The following is a 21,936-nucleotide window of genomic DNA, read 5'->3' on the forward strand; positions in this document are numbered from 1 at the left end:
AGAAACTGTGGGTTTTGATGTTGGTTTCAGGGTGTGGGAGCTTTGTTCCACAAGCTGTAAGATGATACAACCCTCTAAACAATTCTATATAGTTCTTTAAAGGAAAGACTTTGTTGGCCACAGCATTTTTTCTTTACATACTTGGTGTATTTCTCTGTGTCTTAGAAAGAATAGAATGCTAATCTTAATATTATGTTGTTTTTCATTGAAAATTGCAAAATTTGAGAGGGATTTTTTTTCCCCTTAGAAACTTAGTCCTTTTCTCTGTATTTATGGCCTGGAGGTTTTCTCTCCTTTTTATTTATCATCTCATATTGCTATGGTTTGAAGATATGCAGCAATGACGCAGGCTGCTGTTGAGTTTTGATTCTTTGGTTTCTATTTTTAGACTGTTCTTAGTTGCACTGAAAACAAGCAGCAGCAACTGTATTGGCCCAAATATATAGCACAGTTTTTGTCGGAAGATACAATGTGAATAGCATAGCCTGCCCTATATTTAGCGACTATGCAGAACAGGATCCTGGTAAGGAACATATTCTAGCTATAATAGATCTTGCTGTGACTGCTCAGATCCCTTCTGGACAACTGAAACCAGAATTAATAACCTTGGCTCAGTATTCTCACCAAGACACAGCACTGTGACCACCTGTGTTAACTTACCCTACAGAAAGTGGTGAACTGTAGCTCTTCTGCTGTCTAACTGGCCCTGAAATATTTATTGGGCACTGGAGCACATGTATATTGCTTCACAGGTGGGTGCTCTAACCAACCCAGAGGATAAGCCTGCCTGTTTCTTCTGCCCAAAGTTTGATTAAAAATTGGAACATCTCCTCCAAGAGGGGAAGAGTCTGGCACCTCGATCTTCAAAGCAATTAGAGATGACAGAAGAGCCAGTATTAACTCTTCAGTCTGGGCTGGCAGAGCAGTGCCTGTCCCTCAGCTTGCCAGAGTCCAGCTGAGCATCATTCTTGCTCTTTGTTATGGTCATTTCTTTGCCAAAGTACAAAAACATTGAACACTAATTTTTTTCCCCAGGTATAATGGGAACACTTGGAAGCTCCCAAAATTTCCAGTAGTCAAAATAAATAAAATTTTTAAAATCCATGCTCAGTACTTGCTATAGCGTTTTATTAGTGTTTGTGCTTTAGAGGAATCAGGAATTTGCTGGTTTACCGTTTCACACAGACATCTTCTGTCTAGCTCAAACCCCCTGTGGGAGAAACTTCCACTTAAGATAAATAACATGAAGTAATTTTGCTAGCAGTTTCCTGTATAAGAAGCTATACCTGTGAAAGTCTTCTTGAAACTGATTTTCCTGATACATGATTTCCTTTTTTAACTTGAATTTCATCTGAGGTTTTATCTTTATATTTTTGCCTGGATTACCTGAAATAAGGAAGTTTTAGCTGACCTGCTTTTAAAGAAGGAACACCAGTATTAAGATTCTGTTTAAGATTTTAATTTCTAGCATTTAAAAATATTCCTAAAGTTTGTATAAAAAAAAAACAAAAAACAAACAAAAAAAACAACTAATAATGGTGAATGGGGATAAGCGAATGGAAATGCAGATTCAACTGTGGTGTGCTTTTTTAATAGGTTAGCTATCGTGCCTTTTCGCAGCCAGTTAAAACATGATCCTTGCCAAGCATTTAGTGCTAAATCACAGCTTTATTAGCTATGTAAAACCACTCCAGGTGGGGGAAGACTCTTGCACAGCCTATATTAGTTCTCACATTTTTGAATCCTCTGCCCAGTCGTGTTCCCAGGTCTTACCCTGTTCCTCTGGATATTTTGAGCAATGTATGTCACTGAGCAGATGGTGTCCGTGTTGCAAAGTGTAGGTCCGGTCCCTTTCTTGGCATCAAGCTGGTGGCTGTCCAGGACTCCCTTGTAGGCATCAGTCAGGCATCAGGAGATTTACTTGAGGGAAAAGATTCACCATGAACTCGGACTCCTTCATACCACGTGGAGAGATCAGACACACTCCAGGCAGTAAACCTGAGTATCTGCCAGCTCTGTCCTCAGCATGTATCTTCATAAATGTCTGTTCTAGGTCAAACATACTTAAAATCTGCCAGGAGGCAACTGTGTGATCAGCATCTTCACAGATGGCAACTCCTGATACTTTTTATTCCCTTTGACATGCTGGTTTTATCACCCTTTCTCCCTCACAGACCAAGCCCATAGGTCAAGAAGTACAAAAGAGAACCTCACTGCCTTATTTTCCATCTTTATTCAGATCTCATGGACATTTGCTCTGTGACTATCCTTAAGTAATTCAGTCTAACATCTGATTCAAAAATATCTTAGACAAAGTCAAGCTTCATGCAATGTCATCTGTTCAACACAACACCTAAAGAGAACTGTAACTTATGTTCAGTGCCCTTGCTTGTTTCTGAGAGAGTGAGTTTGACCCAGTAATGGAAAGATTTCTGCAGCTTCTCTATCCACTGCTCTAAACTTTTAGCTTAGTATGTTTTCTGGACTTACAAAAGACATGAGAACTCTTTACTCCTCCATCTATTTCTGGATGTCCTATTAATTACTTCTTTTGCTTGCCCATCTTCAAAATGTCACATGGCAGAATATTTTACCCTAAGGGCACATTAAAATATGATTGAAAATAAGGGGTTTTTTTGTGATTTTTTTTCAGCCTGTAGTAATTAGAATTTCATTAAAGTACCCTTCTTTGTATGACATTTATGTCGGAGGCCCTTAAAACTTATTCCTAAATCTAGTATTTTCTCTCCTTGCATCAGCCACTGTTAATTTGAATTGTTCTTTTCCCCTCTCGTTCTTTTATGAGCATTGCTCATGGCTGAGCATGATCCTAATATCATTTCACAGGCATGTTCCAGTCTCTCCTGCCTGCTGCCTCCCTCTGTAATGAAATATGTTGTGAAGCTTGGGGGGAGATGACTGTTATCTGTGCATGACAAAATGGGCAGTACCTGCGGTTAGGTATAGTAGTACCTTAGTAATGATTGAATAATTTGGGTTGGAAGGGACCTCTGGAGGGCACAGCACTCCAGATGCAGTCTCATGGGCACTGACTAGAGAGGAATTATGACTTCCCTTTACTTGCTGGCTCTATCCAGTTGGTCTTTCTTGCTGCAAGGACACACTGCTGATAAACTATGGACAAAAGTGATAAGAGGTTTACAAATGACCCAAGTAGGTGAGGCACACTTATGCAAGTGGTAGTGAACTGAGAAGTGTGCACATTGCTCACACTCTGATGGCCCCTGTTAATAAGAGCATCTGTGCATCCTGTGGTCTCCAGAGAGACAACTGCATCCTCTTAGGCAGAACTTGTGGGATTTACCAACAGGATACAGGCAAGCTCCAAAGCAGATGTTAGATACACAGAGTGGGGAACACTGATGAGATTTGGCCTGCTCCAAAGCTTGAACTTGTGTACTGATGGCGTACCAGAACGTAAAACAATGCACAGCACAGTTGGTGTTCTTGAGGGGGCAAGAGGTGCCTTCTTAGCTTGTCCTAATACCAAACGTACCTCCTTTCTGCCTTTTCTTGGTTTATGTGATGCAAGTATCCATTTCTTCTCTCCAAAGTACCTTTTTGGTTTCACCTGTAGTTGCAGTTCACCATCTCAGCCAGCACAGGCTCTGGCTGTGTCATCTCTTACTTTGTCTTAGAATAGGAGTTCAGCGCCCACCCTCTGTGTTTGCTGGATTAGCTTCTGAGACATTGAAGTCTGAGGCAGATACCCTCGAGGGAATTTGCAATGGAAAGAAAAAACAACATTCTTTTTCTTCTTCAGGGCTTTTGCTGTTGCACAGAGACACAAATGGGAGTGATAACCAGGATGGGGTGTGACAACAGCACTGTTGAGGGAGTTTATTTAATGCTTCCCTGGCTGCTAGCTGGAGCTGTGGATCAAGCAGAACACCAGACAACAGGGTAAAGGGTAAAATCCCATGTGTCCTCCCAAGGGGCTGCATCCCTAGAATGCTCTTACATGCACAGGGAGATGAGGTTTGTACTTCCCTGCACCAGAAGGCAGTGGACCAGAAAGCTGTAATTTAAATCCAGAGAGACTGTTTATAATAGCCCATTTTCAGGTCCTGCCTAACATAGGCCAGAGAATTCCTCCCAGTAATTTCTGCCTTGCGCATTGCATCCCAGCCTGTGTGTGTTTGAGCTAGAACAGATCTCTCAGAAATGTGGATTTAGTAATGTTTTAACAACACTATGATGTGCAGAATTTGCTGCTTGCCTTGGTAATATTTTTAGTCTAACCAAAACCTTGAGTGGGACAATAGCCCTCAGACTATTCCTGAATAAACTGGGACTTTATACTACTTTATGAAATATTTTTGAAATAGATTTGCTAGCTATTAGCAGCTTAATCTTACAATTCTTCATCTGGAAAAAAGTGACTTGACGTCAGAAGCAGACCTGGCAGGCACTCTAAGCCCATTTCATTTCACCTTTTCCTCTGAATAGTCAAGAAATGCTATAACTTATTGCTTCACTATATTAAGGTTATTCTTATAGCCATAAGCTTTTCCAGTAATGCAAACATGTGACTGGTGTTGATGCTGTAATTAATCATATTTACTATTTTAATCTCCTTTGGTAACATGCACTCCAGCTGCTTATGCAGGTGCCAGTCAGGCAATAAAAGCCCCCAACTCCGAAAAACAAAATCATGATGGATGGGTCTGTCTCACAGCACTCATTGACTAGGCATTTGTTGATAAATCCAATACTTTTTCTTCATCATTGATCAGTAGCATGAGACTCCAGTTCTTTTTTTTTGTCAGTAACTTGTAAAATGCCATTTAGACATTCCTTTCTTCCTAAACGCAGCCTGAGATTTGAGTGAGGCTTTGGCCATGCTGGCAAAGGAGTTGATTGCCCTGAAGTTTGGGAATGGTGAGTTGAAGTGCTCTTAATGTCTTCCCAGATCTGTCTGCCCAGCCATAAGGCTGTGCCAGGTATGAACATGCCCAGCCCAGGACATGCCAGCCAGCTGTCATTTCAGATTCAATAATTTTACTTCACTGCTTCCATGAGAGCAAGGTCCAGACAGCTTTTGGGATCTCCGAATGAATAACTGTGGTTAGCAGGCGGCCTTGGTTATCAAGGCAGCCTTGGTAAACTCTGAACCTTGAGGATAAGGAGCTGAAATTCCCCCTTCCTTCAAGGGAAGCAAAATGAAATTGAGAAGTCAGTAATTCATCAGTGTCCTGAGAAGCAGCAAGAAAAATCAGCTGGGTGAAAGAGTTTCCTGAGAAGCTGTTGAGCTGAGGGGGGCCTGTTAGAAAGATTTTGTGGGCACCGTGCAAATCAGAGATCCTTTAAAATATTCACTGCAAATCCGATGATGCTGTGTTGCAGGTGTGCTGTTCAGCTACGTGGTGCATGAGGGATGGAGTTGTGGGACTCCTGAGATATATCTGTGCTTCCACAGAAGCTGCTCGGGGCCCAGGTGTCCAGCAAACAGTGACTGCATCAAAAACTTGGGAAAAACTCTTCCCTGGATACTTTTCTCAAAATATGTGTTGGCATACTCAATAGGGCTGTCCTGTATTCCTCAGGGTATCAAGCAATCAAATCACTCTCTCTGTCCGAGGGCTGAAGGTTTGAGCTCCATGGGATTGTGGCACAAAGCAAGTGCAAAAACTCAGTAATGCTTCAACTATGTAAGCAAACAAAAGTAAGGGGGTAGAAGAAAATTTCTGCACAAACCTGTTGCTCAGAGCCAGAGAAACAAGAGTGATTGTTCTTCTCCAGAAGTTATTACATTCTGTGTAGTTGACACATTGCTGTAATTCATTCCCATGGCTGGAGCTTCATTCTGAACTCTTCTGCGTGGTGATTTGAAGTTGCTGTGAGCAAGGGCAGAGCCATGTCCCTCTGGCAGCAGAGGATCCTGCACAGCCAGGATTGCACCAGGGAATATGATGTCGGTACCTGCAAAGTATCTTTCCACTTGAGTTACCTTTATTGTTGTAAACTTCTGACCTCACTCTGGAGTTGCTCATGCCAAATCAAGATGTGCCCCTCAAGACTGCTAACGCAATCATAGCCAAAAAGCTGTTGGGGATAAGAGTGGGATTTGAGATTCTACCAGAAACTCTGCGCTATCTGCTTACCAGTTTAAACTGCGATGGTGATGGCAATTGCACCCTAAGTCCCACTATTTTTTGTCTATTTTTTTATTGAAAGCTAAGTATTTAGCCACTTTTCCAGCACAGCCAGGCATCATCCCTGGTTACAGTGTACACCCCAGTCAAACTCTGTGTGGAAACACATTTCTGTCAGTCCCGATGAGAGTACACATTCCATCTCACAGCTAAGAGTCTCTAGTGACAGAGATACCAGGGCAAAAGCATTTTTGTTATGATAATCTAGATCTGGATTATAGTACCTGAGGTACTTACAACCCATGCCATGAGAGTTTCCCAGAGTCTCTGTCTCTCTAGGTTTTTTGCAATATAATAACCCTTCCCCAAAATGTTCTTTAAACTAAAATGTGGTCAAATAAGTGCTACTTTGAACCTCTCTTTTGCAGTGCCCACTGAGCTGGGATGACACAAACCCTGCACATCTGTATGATGAGAGAGAAGAGGTGCTGCTCCCACTGAGAAACCACTTTTGATGGATTTCTAAACTGTTTTGCAGCAGTGATATGCTGTACAAGTCTTAGAGCAACCTCTGAACTTTGTTGTGAGTCTGGTTCAAAGCAAACCTCCCGAAACCTTTCATACCCACTCATTTGTTAACCCAGAAGTGATATTCCACTCATAGTACCAAATTCACTCACTTCCTCACCCAGATGAAATTCTCTTTCTCTGCCATGTGCAAAAATGGTCCAGCAAAGGGCTGTTACTACAGGTGTCATACATATCCTGACAACGTACACATCCTGCTATCACATTTCATTGAGTTTCAGCCATTGTAATTACATGGTTTGGTCTCCTGCACAGAGAAGCTTATTTTTCTTGGAGCCAGATACTTTGTGATTGAAACAGAGTATACATTTTAATAAAACATCAGATCTTCACTTGCAAAGGTCAGATGATCGTATGCTCTATTAAGCCCCCTTTGCATTATGCTCCAATGCTCAGTTATTTCCACCATTCAGAATGTCTTATGCCGTATTTAGACTGAAGCCTCTGAGGACTGGAAATTGTTACATCTACTGGTTTAAAGCTGCTTTTACATGGGTCCTGTTTCCATTATTCCAGTTTTTTGCCTTCATTTAAATAACATCTTAAGTTTCTCTCTGGTAAAGAAAATAGCATGAATAGGAAACACAAGTTCTGTTCCACAAAAGATGATGGATTGTGACATTTACATTAATTGGGTAAGAGCACATCTTCAATTAAACTGTATTGCAAAATGCAGGTAAACTGGAATGTTTTGATATGATTTAAATACCTCAGTATATGTGTTTTTAGGAGAAATTTCATCTGAAGAGACAATTTTGTGCTCAAAACTTTTCTTTTGAAAAGAGAGTTTAATATGTGAGATCATGCTGTTGGAAAATCACTGGTTAGCATGATCTGCTTCTCTGTTCTTTCAAGATAAGTTTTTAAGATAATGCAGTTTTCCAACATTCTTTTAGAAGCATGGATGTTCCCTCAGTGAGTCTTATTCTGTATGCAGAGGAGACATAAACAGCATATGACGTGCCTTTATAAGTATATCCAAGGACCTTTTAGAAGTTCTTGTCTTTATATTTAATTCCTCTTCTGTAATTTTCTAGCACTAGATTCTTGGTCAGTTATGCAAATGATTTGATAAGAAAGGCATTTGCTGTCTACTCATCATTGCTATGCATAGATGGACTTGATGAGTCCTGCCACGCTACGTTGCTTTGACTCTTTCTGCCACTTATTCTGCCAAATGTGATGTTAATCTGTTTTTAATAAATACAGTTTAGTGGTCTCACAGGTGGCAATTTTATTAGCCAATAAACCACCTCACAACTACTTGTTGCATTCAGCTTCATAACATGATCCTCTTGGGAACCAAATTGTAACTTCATAAACAACTCTCATTTCTTTTACAGATTGTAGACAGCTGTGTTTTCTTAATCTTTGAATATTTTAACAAGTGCTTCTCACCCTTATCATTTGGCGTGCAACTGATTGTCAGCACTAGTATAAATCTGCCGAGGTCAATCTGTTCACTCAGAACGGAGATGCTGAGAACTTGGTCCCAGATAATTTCTCCAAATTCTGTGCACTTTCTTTTCTATTAGTCTGCCTTTCATGAATTACTTCCTTCTAAACATGTTCAATCATGCATTTATTGCTAACTCAATGATGAGCCTCTCCTGTGGATGGAAACCCACAGGAAGCACCTAGTGGGAAAGGGCTGCCTTACTTGTTACATGAGGAAATGTAGGCACTATACATAGCAGGGAGTATGGCAGTGTTCTTCACCCACCAGTCATGTGTGTAGACTTTTGGAATCTGAGACACTTGCCATATCACCGTGGTCTCCCTGTCCAGTGTTCCTCTGCTCTTGTTCTGCTGCCATGTGGGACTCCACAGCCACATTTGCCCTATACACAGGCGTTACCGTGGCATCTTCAGTGGGAAAACTTAAACATTTATTTTGATTATGGTGTTTCCTTTTATTATTGTATTTATAACTCAGGACCAGGGTCTATGCTGCCCTACTTTGTCTGTGGTCTTTGTTCCCTGCTGGTTTTCATCTCGGTCAGAACTGGTGTGTACCTTGTTGCGAAAAACCTCTGTTCTACAGCAGATCAGAAACTTTTGATCTGTAATTGCAAACAGTAACTGTGAAATGTCTGATCAAAGGGGAGAGGACTCAGGATAAAGCTGTGTCCATGAGATGAGATTCAGTCCAAGTGTTTTTTCTCGCTTCAGATTTGATTTCTCTCTCTGGTTTTATTTCACAAGTGAATTTATCCATTTTCGAAGTGACAAATAGCTACTTCAGCATGGTGGTTGGTTTTTTTATGTCTGATGTTCTGCTGATGTATAAACTTGACATATAAACTCTTCCCTATTCTTGGAGAGTGGATATCCAAAATCTGAGTCTGCAGAATTGCTGCTTTACCCTCTAGTTTTTATTTACAATACAGGAGGGAACAGTTCCAAAAGGAAAAATGTAGAAAAGACATGTACTGCCACCATTAGCCAAGTGCTTGGTTGTAAGGACATTTGTCTGGATTGAAGGAGATTTGGGTTCACAGTCTATACTGCTACCCTATACACCTGTAGTGGGCACACTCATATTGAGAAAGAATAATGTTGTTATCAGCCCTTCTCCTATTCATTTTCAGTGAAACTTGGTATCCTTTTTGAATCATTAATTCTGCACTGATCTTCATAAACCTTGCCTGACCAAGGCTATAATTGCATTTCCCTGAAAGGGTTTGGTTTCAGTCAATCTGTTGGCAGTTTTTGATTAACAATAAAAGTTATCTACCTCCCCCCCAAAATTCCAGCTAGATCTACTAATTACATGCCTACAAAAAGATCACAAATCTGGTTAAATACTCAACGGTAGCATATGAGGTCCAAATCTTTGAAAGATCCTCTTCATCCAAGTATCAAAATGCATAGACCAGGATATTGTATAAGTATGTAGGTATCAATGGCAAAAGAGCACAGGATCGTGCTTAAAATAGACAGAAAAATATATAAAATGTTATGTCAGCAAAATCATCTCCAAGTATGTTTTAGAATTTTCTGTGAGGCATCAGGGTTCTTTGACCTAAGCTCAGAATAAAATTGTTCTGTTTTTTGCTATGTATCTTAATCACAGAGTGACACTTTAGGTTCACTTCAGTAGAGTCAGTGCCACCAGAATCCAGCATGAGATCCCCCTGTGACAGCATTAGATCAATCATGTTTTAAGGAATTCAAGTAATTGCATCTACTCCATCTTCCAGGGTAGTTTAGAACTGACACTTTGGGTTCACTGCAACCTGAGTTGCTAAGATGGGTTGGAAAGTGAGAGAAAAGTATCACAACACTGTATTTTTAATATTCTTATTTAAACCGATTTGGTTTCAAATTAAGGAAAAAAAAAAAAAGCTTTTGAAAAATGTGATAAAACTCAGGGATTTAATTGAACTCAAAGTACCGTTAGCCTTTATTGAACATATACTGAGGTTATCATTTTAATGGGTAGGTCAGCGTATTTGAAGTCCAGATGTCTGCAATAAACTCTGTGAACCAGGTCTTTAAAGGGAATCTTTCCTACAATGACAGACCTAAATAGAGAGTAGAAAATGCCACCTGGTTGTAACTTCCTGGTAAGTTCATTATGAAGGGCTGGTACATCTGGTCTTTGAGAAAAATGTGTTACAAGCCCAGTGAAATAGATTTTCCTCATACTGTAGATGTTAATAAAGGCAATTATGACACGTGTATCTTCGCTGAACTTCCTTTTCGTAGTCTTGTACGCAGGCACTGGAAATTCAAGCCAAGACCAGGCTAGAAACAGACTGTTTTTCATGGTGATGTCAAGTAATCACTGGAGCAGATGAGAAATTCTCGTCAGCTGTCTGTTTCTGGCATCTCTTAAAATGAGATCAGGTATTTTTCGAAACAGAACTGTACTTGAAATGGGGAGAAATCCCAGGAAGTTCTTGGTTCTACATTACACAGAAAGTCAGTCTAGATAATAGTGGTATTTCCTTCTGACCTTGCAGTCTGAAGATATATAATGTACCACATGGTAAGGCTGTATCACCAGAGAGGAATGGTTGTGTTGCAACAGGATTTAAGGCATTTTCGCCACTATGAATATGCATTCAGAGAGCATTCCCTCTAGCTTTACTGCTCCTATCCTGCTAACAGAAATTCCCCACACATTTCGCCTTCTCTTCCCATGTCCCTTGAGGGGCCCTGATGAATGAGAAGCTCCTCTAAGGGCGTCCTATGGCTGCACCTACTGAAGACTTGGCTTAGTGCCCTTGTAGGTGAAGGAGGGTGAGACACACCAGACCAGATGAAGCTTATCCCTGGCATTCTCTTCAGGTGCAGGAGGGTGAGCACTGAAAGCAGTAAGGATTGCATCCTCCCACTTCTTTGGCGTTTCTAGCAGGTAGCAAGGGAGAATGGATCAGCACAAGTCCTATCAGATAGCAATGGAGAAACAAAGGCCAAGGGAATGGTACAGGCACTAAACTTTCTCCTTCCTGCTTCAAAATGTTCTCATCAGTCTTTCCCAGGCAACATCCATTGGTAAAGATGGGTATTCAGTAGTCACTGCTTGTGACTGTAAGATCTGTGATGAGGTTAGAGGTAATGAGGATATACCAGGATAGTTTTCTCTCTTCTCCCTGCCTTAAATCCTTCTGTTTTCTACAAATAAATGAGAAATAAAAGGTTATTTTGATAAACTTAATAATCTGAATCTGTTTTTCAAGTGCTCCTGAGACTGTAGAATCAAAGCACCTCACCCTTGCCAGTCACTAAAACACCAGATTTGAGGGTCATTAAAAGCAGCATGATTAATCAGGAGCCCTTACAGAGAGCATAAAGCTGCTCCTCCCTCTCCGTACAATATTAATTTTTTAATAAGGGCGACCAAGATGGCAGCCCTGTGTTGTGTGAGCTGCTCTGCAGTGGGACCTGATGATTTGCAAACTGTCTCTGCAGGGTTAATGTCTATGTGAACAACCTGGAGGAAAGAGTGACTTCTTATTGCTTTAAAAGCTTTCCACAGTCATATGGGCCTGTCTCATTCTGGGTGAAGAAAGCAGTTGCAGGATTCATTATGTAGACACAAATTTTTAAATGGTGTATCTTTATTACCTTCTGGTTTCCTACGCAGACTCTAATATTGGATAACTCAAGGTACTCACTCCCAGAGTATTTTATGAGCTATCTAGCCTTCATCAGAAGATGCTAGTTGGCCATTATGCAATACCTATCTTATTAACTACACCTTCAAATAGCAAGGAGGGTGGATGTGGGAATAGATGAACCTTCAGATAGGTTTTTATGAGTGTAAAATGCAATAGAGGCAGCTGAAAGCTGAGCTATTGTCCCATTTTATTGTAGCTCCAGGAATCCCCTTGGGTGAGATTCATCACTTAAGTTAAAGCACGGGGCCTCCTTGGCAGGTGGCGTGGACCTCACAGGAGTCATCATCTTCAGAGCAGTTTGGAAACCAGGCCGTCTGTACCAGGTATCCACACATTTTGTAGAGGAAAAATATGGATTCTTGTGTTCCCATCCTAAAGGGGAAAAAAAAAAGAGAGGAACCAAACTACCCTCCAGGGTCTTTTTAGATGAGATTCACTGATCCATCTTCAACTACCACAGCCACAGTTGTCTGGGGACTGGGTGGCCCTTGCTGCCTCCTCTCCCCAACTCTGCCAGCTCCACCTGGAGCTCAAGTCATCCAGCCCAACAGCAGCTTTTAGGTTGGGCTGCAGCCAGCAGAGACTCAATGGTGAGGGCCCAGTGTTTTGCATCACACAGCCCTATACAGGTGTGCAACCAACCTGACTGCTTCTCCTGTAGCACAAGTGTTGTAATCAGACCAAGTACCTTAGGGCTTATCACAGGTCAGGCTGGGTTATAGCTCGCATATATCAGAGGACTGCACATCCTCTGTCCTCCCACCTTTTCCCCTTTGGGATGCACATTTATTATGCTATCTTCATAGAAAGGCAAGGTTTTGAAATGGGAGAGGACAGCCATAGGGAAAGCAAGCGATGATGTGTGAACAGTACACAAGTGAGGAAGGCACCTGCTGTCCTAAAGCATTTTCAAATGTCAAAAAAATATAATTGGGGACGTAAGTTGAAAGAGTGCAAAGGGAGCTTTTAAAGCAAAGGGCTGGTGCTTACATGAAGGATTGCTCTTTCGTCTCTCTGATCTTGGCAGCCTCCAGAAGCAGTCATATTCAAATGTGGTGGACAAAATAAGGATCACATTTGCCCTTTCCTTTCAAGTCTTCCTTTTTCATTCTTCGTCTTTGCTAAATAAACAAATCCTCACACTGTGAGCTACCATTCATTTGTCTGCATTTCTGACATAAACCTGCCTCTTTCACTCTCCATTTTGTGAGCCAGGGAGACCATTGTGAAACCCTGGGGAAATGCAATTGTGCATCTAATTTCCTAGTGGTGGAGGCAAAGGTTTTCAAACAGATCTGATGACTGTGGGCAACCACTTTGTGAGAAACATAAAGGGAATCTGCAACTCAGAAAATGCTGAGACTTTTGAAAGCTGTCTGCTTAGACAGAATTTGATGGAGGGAGAAAAAAAATTGCATTTTTCTATTTTTCCTTTTTTTTTTTTTTTTCTTTTTTTAAGCTTGCAGATGGAGCTCAGCTCTTACGAGAGCAAGGGATGAGTAGCATGGATATGAGCCAGACATAGGACTGGTAGGCTGTGTTGCGACTGTCCCAGATAGATGTGTTGATCCCTCTGCTGTTCCCATCCCAAACAGCTCCTGATCGCAGACTAACAGCTGAGCTGTGGTGTTGATAATCATAACACTCAGGGAAGGTTATAAAGGGGCCTGCTGTTTGTCAGAGACTGAACTGGAAGAGGTCATTTCCCTCTAATTGAGCCACAATTTTCAGACCAGTGGGGTATGTTTTACTGATCTTGTTGCACAAACTCAGCCTGCTTGTGTGGCCCTGAGGTTGAAATATTTGAAGATTACCCCATGTTTGCTAAGTGTGCATGAGCTGGTTCAAAGAGCAACAAAGGCAGAAGCCTCAGATTCCTCTGGCTTTTGTGCTGAAGGATCCAGAGGCATCTCCCATGTTTTAAATAAACTACAACACTGAAGTTTCACCATTTTTAGGAGAGACATATGCTGCGTAGCTGTGGGTACAAGGATAAGTAGCTAAAGGATGAGTGAAATCATGTTCTGAGGACAAAGATGTTCTGTGAACTCCTAAGTGACCACACAGCACAAGCAGGATTTAGTTCTTATCTGAAGGCCCAAGGCTGGTTAAACACTTGGTATTCTTCTTTATTTTGGAATACTGTAGTGCTGAATGGACTGTGCCAGGGTTTGAACTTCTGCATAAAAGACATTGATAAACTTCAAAGATGAATTGTTATAATGATACCGGGTGTCTTGCTGTATGTATCTTGGTGTAACTGGAAGACAGATCTCATGTTACCACCACCATAGGGGTTCTTTCCCTGCCTCTTGCTTTTTTAAAATAAATGTGTCCTGCCTCAAAACCAGCCCCAGATCTCCAGCAAGCAGCACTGCTCACAGCATGTCAAAAGCCACCACAGGAAATATTTTGAAAATGTTGCAGCTTCTTATTGATAAAAGAATATTCACTGTGCTTGTGCCAAGAGAGATTGACTTAGTTCTATACTCCTTTATATGCTGATCCAGAGCCTGAAAAGGAAGTTGAGACCAGGCAACCCAAGTCAGCCCATTCCCATGCTCCAAGTCACCACCTGTCCCACTGCAGGGGCACTCTGGGGACACTGACCCCAGAAGGCTGATAGCAGAAGAAGCTTGGAGGGTTGTGAGTAGGTGTCCTCCTTCAGTCCCATTACCACTGAACACAGAGCACAGAGCCCTGCATTTCTGTCTATGTTGCCCTATTAATGCAATGTGGGTAATACCTACCAGTTTGCTTGTGAAGTGCTCTGAACTCAGACTATTTCATTGTAATTGTAGAAAATGTGATTATTTCTCCCATGGCAGAGATTAAGCTCAAGGTTGTAGTGAGATGGCAAGGAGCAGTGTAGCAGATACATACTTTGTCTGCCTCTGGCAGCCTCTCCTTGAGGAATGTATGAAGAGGGCAGCCACATTCATCTGTCAAGAGAAAGTGGTTTTGGAAGGTCTGAAGCCCTTTGGAAGGTTAGAAGCCATTAATTTCTCTGGGTATTCTTTTTCTATGTTTTTATTCTCTGTCACTGTTGATATTTCAATTGTATGGATTTTTTTGTATTGTAAAGAGATAAAAGCGTAAATTGGTAATGTTGTATAAAATAATTCCAGTTTTTGAGTATGGCTTAGGTAGAAAATTGAGATTTTGTTTGGGATGGTCTTTTCAATTTGTGAACTGAACCACCCCCCACAGAAGAGGAATGCATGCAAAAGGCAGCAGAGCTGTGATATGACCACAGAAAAGATTCCTTCAAATGAGCACTGTTGCATGACCTGAAGCAGCACTGGGTTTATGTGTGGTTGCGTGCTTAAGAAAGGAAGCATCAGCGTGGAATACAGACCAGAGTTTGACCTAATGGACTTGGAAGATACACATATTCCCTGGAAGAAAATCTCCCAGCAGGGTCTGGATGTCTACAATATGTTCTGGACTTTCAGAAAACTGTTCCTTTCTCCCAGATATTTTGTCCCCTAAAATAATGCTGTTTCTTAAAGAGCCTTCTGTCTGCTGCTGAGACCCTCCCAAAGAGGAGCACATTTGCACTAGCTAGCCCACTTAATGAATATTCATAATTAATGATGCAATAATTTGTATTCACACAGCTATGCCCCCTGCCTTGGTATTAGTAGCATCAAAGTAGATACAGAGGTTTTAAATGTGAAGGGCTGATTAAGAGGAGAGGGGAAGGCAAATTTCACACTTCAGTTAGTGCTTTTGAGTCAGTTCCTCTGGTTGCAGACTGCCTAATGCAATCGGCTGCTCCCCACAGCTGCTGCTGAACATGAGAAGCAATCCAGCTTGCCCTGGAGTCTCTGGTTAACAGCAAAGGTCGTGGGAAAGCAATATTGTGGTATTCGACAAGTTAACGCTGCAATTAAAGAGAGGCTAGGAAATAAAATCCTGCTGATGATTGGCTTGTCAATGTCATATCTCTGAGTTTTGGCTGATATTCAGGACAGATGCCTATGAAAAGCAAATGAAATCCATCCCTATTGCAGAGCCTGCAGAAGGAGTGTATCTTTCACACCAGGAAAAACACAGACAGGACTCAGAACTGCTCAGATGTGCACACTGATCATATCTCAGGAATGTTCTCCTCTGCTGAAGCCGGTGTTAGGTATAGCACAGCCATCTCTGCAATGTCTCCCATATGTGCTCGGCCATTTGTTCTTTGGACCCTTTACTTTACCCTCCCCATTTTAACTCGAGTATAACTCAGTGAGGTGACAGAAAGCACAGGAAACTTGTGATGCTTTAGACATCCCCATAGATTTTGATCCCAGGATCTTCAGGGCTGTATAGGCCACTGAGAAGACCCATTTATATCCAAGCTGATTTTCTCGTGATGCCTGGTGGCTGCAGTGGAACAACATACCTTGCAGTGCATAGCTTCCAGTGCAGAACCTCTGCATGCACATGCTGCCTTCTCACCTTTCTCTAGGGCAAATTTGTTCAAGATTTTTCCAGTGTACGGTGCTCACATCTGGAACCATCCATGTTATCCCCCAGCTCAAGAACCACTATTTTGAGATGTGAAATTTACAAGTAAGGTGAAAAAAAAAATAACATTTAAATGCTCTTAGACCATGCAAGCCCTTGAGAATGCTGGAGGGGAGATGTTTCTTCTAATAAACCTCCTTGCGTGAATCCCCCAGGGTGCTTCATCTCCATTGCTCCCACTGCCCTGGCTGGGGTGGTGAGTTTGTACAGCCCAGATGTGACTGTAGAAATACCTGTCCTGTCTGTTCTCTGCAGAAAAAAAAACCTTTCCAAAGTGCCTTCCCATTGGGCACTCGACTTCTAAGAAAAGCAGGGTCTGCTTATGGGGGAAATGCACACGAAGTACACGGGTAAAGGGGGTGCATCTGCACATAAACTAAAATTCCTAGGGGTCTCTCCCTACTCTCTTTCTCAGATACAAATAACTGGAAAAAACAAATTTGAAGGTATGAGACTAATTAAAGTTGCCAAACACAGGGACAAAACATTTGTGATTTATTCTGTCAACTCTATTTCCTTTTCTTCCCTTCTAGTGCTCTCCAAAATAGGTTTCTTTTTCTTTGGTTTATTAGATTTGCCCAAACCTGGTTTTGCAAATTTTAAAGTGACAAAGACCTCTCCTGGCTATTATTGCAGGCTGATGTGCTACATGCAGCTCAGTGCTGTTGCTTATGAAATATTTCTTGATGCTTGCCCTGCAAGAAGATGAGGTTGTGGTAAAGTTATAATCCAAGAGACAACTGGAGCAGTGCCCCATAACAGTGTGTGTGAATAGGCCCATTGTATGCCTCCAAATCACATTTGAAATGCTGTTACTCAAGCCAGCTGGTCAGAGAATGGAATTTTCATTCTGCAGGAAACTTACAATTTTATTTTCAAACCAGCACCAGAAGTCAAAATTAAATAACAGCTGAAATTTAGGATTTTTTTTTTGTTCCTGGAACATTGAAATGGCTTTCCTGAAATGCTTCATAATGGTAATTCAGAACATTTTGCTCTTATTTCTGCTTGTCATAATAGTAGCTAAAATTATTCTATTGAAACAGAATTATTTCAGTGTATCACTGTGAAATGTAATTTCCCAATTAAAGCACAGGTGGAATTTGATATCTCCCTGCAAAATTTCATGATTTTATCAAAAAAACACTTCTTAATGTAGTGATTTGGCTACTGTACTCAGTGCTGGTGAGGCCCCACCTTGAATCCTGTGTCCAGTTTTGGGCCCCTCATCATAAAGAAGACATCGAGGTACTAGAGAGAGTGCAGAGGAGGTGACAAAGCTGGTGCAGGGTCTGGAGCACAAGTCTGATGAGGAGGCTGAAGGAACTGGGGCTGTTTAACCTGGAGAACAGGAGGCTGAGAGGAGACCTTATTGCTGTCTAAAGCTACCTGAAATGAGGCAGTAGCATGGAGAGTGTTGGTCTCTTCTCCCAAGTAAAGGATAGGGTGAGAGAAAACGGCTGCAAGTTTCACAAGAGGAGGTTTAGATTGGATATTGGGAAAAAATTCTTCACAGAGAGGGTTGTCAGACATTGCGACAGGCTGCCCAGGGAAGTGGTGGAGTCACCATCCCTGGAGGTGTTTAAAAGGCATTTAGACAAAGTTCTTAGGGATGTGATTTAGTGTCAGACTTAGGTTATGGTTGGACTTGATGATCCCAAGGGTCTCTTCCAACTGAAATGATTCTGTGATAAATCTTGAACATAAGCCTTTTTGGACTTGTTTTTACTCCATTCTCCTTTTTGATATTTGTTGTAAAAATCATAGAAAAATCAAAGCCAAAGAACAGAAGGACAGATTTGAATGGCTTATGTTTAGATGACCAACACAGATAAAGGAATCATGGGGTCTTTGGTCTGTGTTCTGTTTGATTTTCTGGTCAATTGACCTAATAATTTAGTCTCACTGAGTTTTCTTCCTCTCTTCATGGTGTCTGTCTAATCATGGAGATGTAAGTCTACCAAATGATGACAGGAAAATCCACTTAAACTTTGTGATGACCGTCTTACTTCTCTTCTTCCTTCTAACGTGGAAGATGCTGAGTTTCCGCAGCACCAGGTTGTGGTCCAGACCCAAAATTAAGGGTCTGGAGCATCTTTTTCCTGAGGAGAGAATGAAAGAGTTGGGTCTGTTCAGCCTGGAGAAGGCTGAGAGGGGATATAATCAATGCTTATAAATATCTCAATTTATAGATGTGTCAAGAGGATGGATCTAGACTCTTTTCAGTGGTGCCCAACAACAAGATGAGGGGCAAAGGCACAGACTGAAGCATAGAAGGTTCCATCTAAACATGAGGAGAACCTTCTTTACTTTGAGGGTGCCAGAGCCCTGGAACAGGCTGCCCAGAGAGGCTGTGGAGTCTCCTTCTCTGGAGACATTCAAAACCCACCTGGACACATTCCTGTGCAATCTACTCTAGGTGTATCTGCTTTAGCAGTTGGGTTGGACTGGATGATCTCCAGAGGTCCCTTTCAACCCCAACCATTCTGTGATTCGATTCTGTGAGAAGACATTCTCTCTCCATCTGGACTGGACTTGTAGCCACATCTGCTACACTAAATGTTTTTGGCAGTGCCTTAGAATGTGCCTCTGCACAGGATGCCTCCAGTCCTGCTCTGCAATGTGATTAGTCTCTACGCACCTGTCTTTGATAGAGGCTTTGGCTTGATTTATTTCTTTTTGGAACTAAGTTCAAAGGGCTGCAACACCTAGATAGGGTCATGTGTAAGGGTGGAGGAGATGATAACTGTTAGATGCTGTTTCACAAGCTGCACCTCTTCCTGGATGAACTTATTCCCGTGTTTTGAACTAAAAATGATAATCCTATGCTTTACGTAGGCAGAGGGGTACCATTAAAGCTTACAGGGGCTCTTGGATGGGAAGATCCTACCCACATGGAGTTATTCACCCACCTTTGCAAGTGCAGCAGCTCTCTGTAACACTAATATTCCTATTACTTCTAACATAGCAGCTTTGCTAAGCAGGGGCATAAAGCCCACATTATTAGCATCCAAGATACATTTCTATTAATAGCTGTTCAGCAGTTCTTAATTAGATTGGCATCTATTGAAGATATATAGCTGAATTAAACTAAACTGAATGAAGAACTACTCAGAATTTCCAGATTTTTAAATGGATTTTCCATTGTCATCTTGTCTTTATAACCACAATGAAATTTTCCTTAGGATGCTGCCTTGACAAAATACAGGGCTCCTATAGAGAGATAATAAATAACCTGGCTTACATTTCTCCCCCCACTCCTACCCCCTTCTGCATGATTGAATTTTTCAACACCTAATAACAGTTCTTGCCAGCACAGCAATATCATTTTTAAATCTCAACACAGAGAAAAAATGTAAGTTTAGACAATATTGAAGGGAAGCAACTAGAAGTTGGAATTGAAGTCTTGGCACTGAGTATGAAATCTGTCATTTACTCAACTTCTAAAACATCCCAGGCTCCATTTTGGAGCAGGCTATTGTGGAAATTTTAATTCAATGTCTGAAGGACTTTGTGACTTCATTCAAGGTTTGAAAAAAGTCTATTAAATGTTCCAATTGCTTTTCCAGAATTCACAATTGTCCTCTATTATTGACTGATTTTTTTGTTACTGGGTGGGTTTTTTTTACCTCCACCTTCAATAATTCAGACCTGTTAAGCGTTGAGTGATTATTTCAATGTCTTGAAGAGCACCAAAATTTCAGCCAGGTTCTGTAGCTAACTCTTTCACACTATGAAAATTCATAGGATTTCCAAAAGACCTGGCTTGTTCCCACTCATGATGAGACTGTGCCAACTGATTCTAACACTTTTGACAGACATACAGTGATTGGTGAAGGCAGGCGAGGGAGAATAATATATCACCAGAGTATAGGATCAGTCAGCTATAGCAACAACAACAAAAACCAGCAAAGCTGTCCTCAAATTGAAACAGAAAGTAATGTTTTCAAAAGCAGACTCTTGCTCCTCCAGACTCACTTGCTCAGGGTGCCATGCACCCACATTTCACGTACACTATGGAGTTAATGTAACATAAGCGCCACAGCCAACAAGTATTTGTGCTTTTATAACACCTAATGTTAACTATCTGCCAGACAATGCCTCAGAAATGCCTGCATAGTCTCAAACCCTGTTTTGGGGGTTTTGAGGGTTTTTTTGGTTACAAAAATCAGTAGTTGAACTCACCTAAATGTGCTAAATCAGAAATGCTGGAGCGAGTTTTCTGCAGGAACTCCTCATCACCTTGAGAGATGCCACACCAAGTTGGGGAGGGAGGTTAGCAAGGAAGTTTGATGCGTCATCTACGTTAATATGAAAGGAAGTGAATAATGAAATGCCTCAATGACTTTCCTGACAGAATTAAACACTGTAACAAGAAATTTAAAGTGCCGGAGGTGAAAAGACAGTTCAGGAAACTGGCAAATACACAAAAAGATAACTTGTTATTTGTTCGTAGGTATGAACTTCGGAAGACGCAGGCTAGGTGGAAGTACGGTAATGACAGATTGTTGCACACCTCAGGAAGAGCTGTTCATCTCGTACAAAATCTTTTCAGTCAAGTGTTCAGTTAAATATATTACCGTTCCTGTTGTACATCCTTAATAATACAGATATGTGGGTTTCACAGTGCTGAACGGAAGAAGGTCGTTGCGCTTCAGGCAAATGTAAAAAAGAGGCATAGCTTCTTTTATTCAGCAGGTCAGCAGCAGACCTGAAAACAGACAGCAGATCTTCTGTTTGTGTCTCTAACCACTAGGAAGTGATGCTTTCTTTTACTACTTGTATCTTGGGACATTACAAATGAAAACACTGAGAAATAATACCACAATAACTTTACATGTTGCCTTATATGGAATTACACAGTGAGTATTTTAAGACAACAAAGCTGATCTTAATTAAATCAGCATTATAAAGACATTCCATGACTCTTGGGCCCTCAGTTGTTTTAGTGTCAATCTGGATTAATTGACCATATGAGAGAATTTGCCTCAAATTTATACTGTGTTAATCAAGATTGAGAGCTATCCAGTAATGCTGAATTCATGCCTGAGTCTGTAGTGTTTGAATCACAGTGTTTTCCTCTGAAATGGACAGCTGAAATTTAGCAATTTAATTTAAAATTGGCATATTTATAATTTGTATGCTTTATCTTTTGAACAAGAAGGTATGAAACCAGCAGCTTTGATCCTGAATGCCGATTGTTAGCTATGCATTTGTTCTCCTGATGAAAAGAAAATAGTTGGAGTTGGCTGCCCACTCAGTCTATGTGGACGGCTAACAAATGCTGTTCTCCTTCAGCATCTGTTCTTCAAAATCACAGGCTTGTGCAATGGTGGAAAAGAGCATTTGTTGGAAAAGAGCATCTATGTGTTTATTGTAAGACAATCCAAATTTCTTTTCTTCAGAAGCCGCATGACCCAGTAGAACCCCCTCGTCTAATGGGACCCGGACTGTTTGGCAGCATTTCGGTGTCCTTTCAGAAGAATCTGAGTATTAATTATAGACTTCATGTCAAGGTCCTTGGACCTTGGCCACTTGATATGATAGGATGTTTACATTGGATCAGCCTTCATATCCAGCAATGT

At 41.2% G+C, this 21,936-nt stretch overlaps 1 long non-coding RNA gene across 1 annotated transcript in view; it reads left to right on the forward strand.

Annotated features, from left to right (window-relative positions):
- LOC110361594 (uncharacterized) overlaps positions 1–21,936 on the forward strand; it is a 102,953-nt gene that overhangs the window by 48,007 nt on the left and 33,010 nt on the right. The window lies entirely within an intron of this gene.

Source organism: Columba livia, chromosome 5 (genome assembly GCF_036013475.1).
Source record: "Columba livia isolate bColLiv1 breed racing homer chromosome 5, bColLiv1.pat.W.v2, whole genome shotgun sequence".
NCBI classification, from domain to species: domain Eukaryota; kingdom Metazoa; phylum Chordata; class Aves; order Columbiformes; family Columbidae; genus Columba; species Columba livia.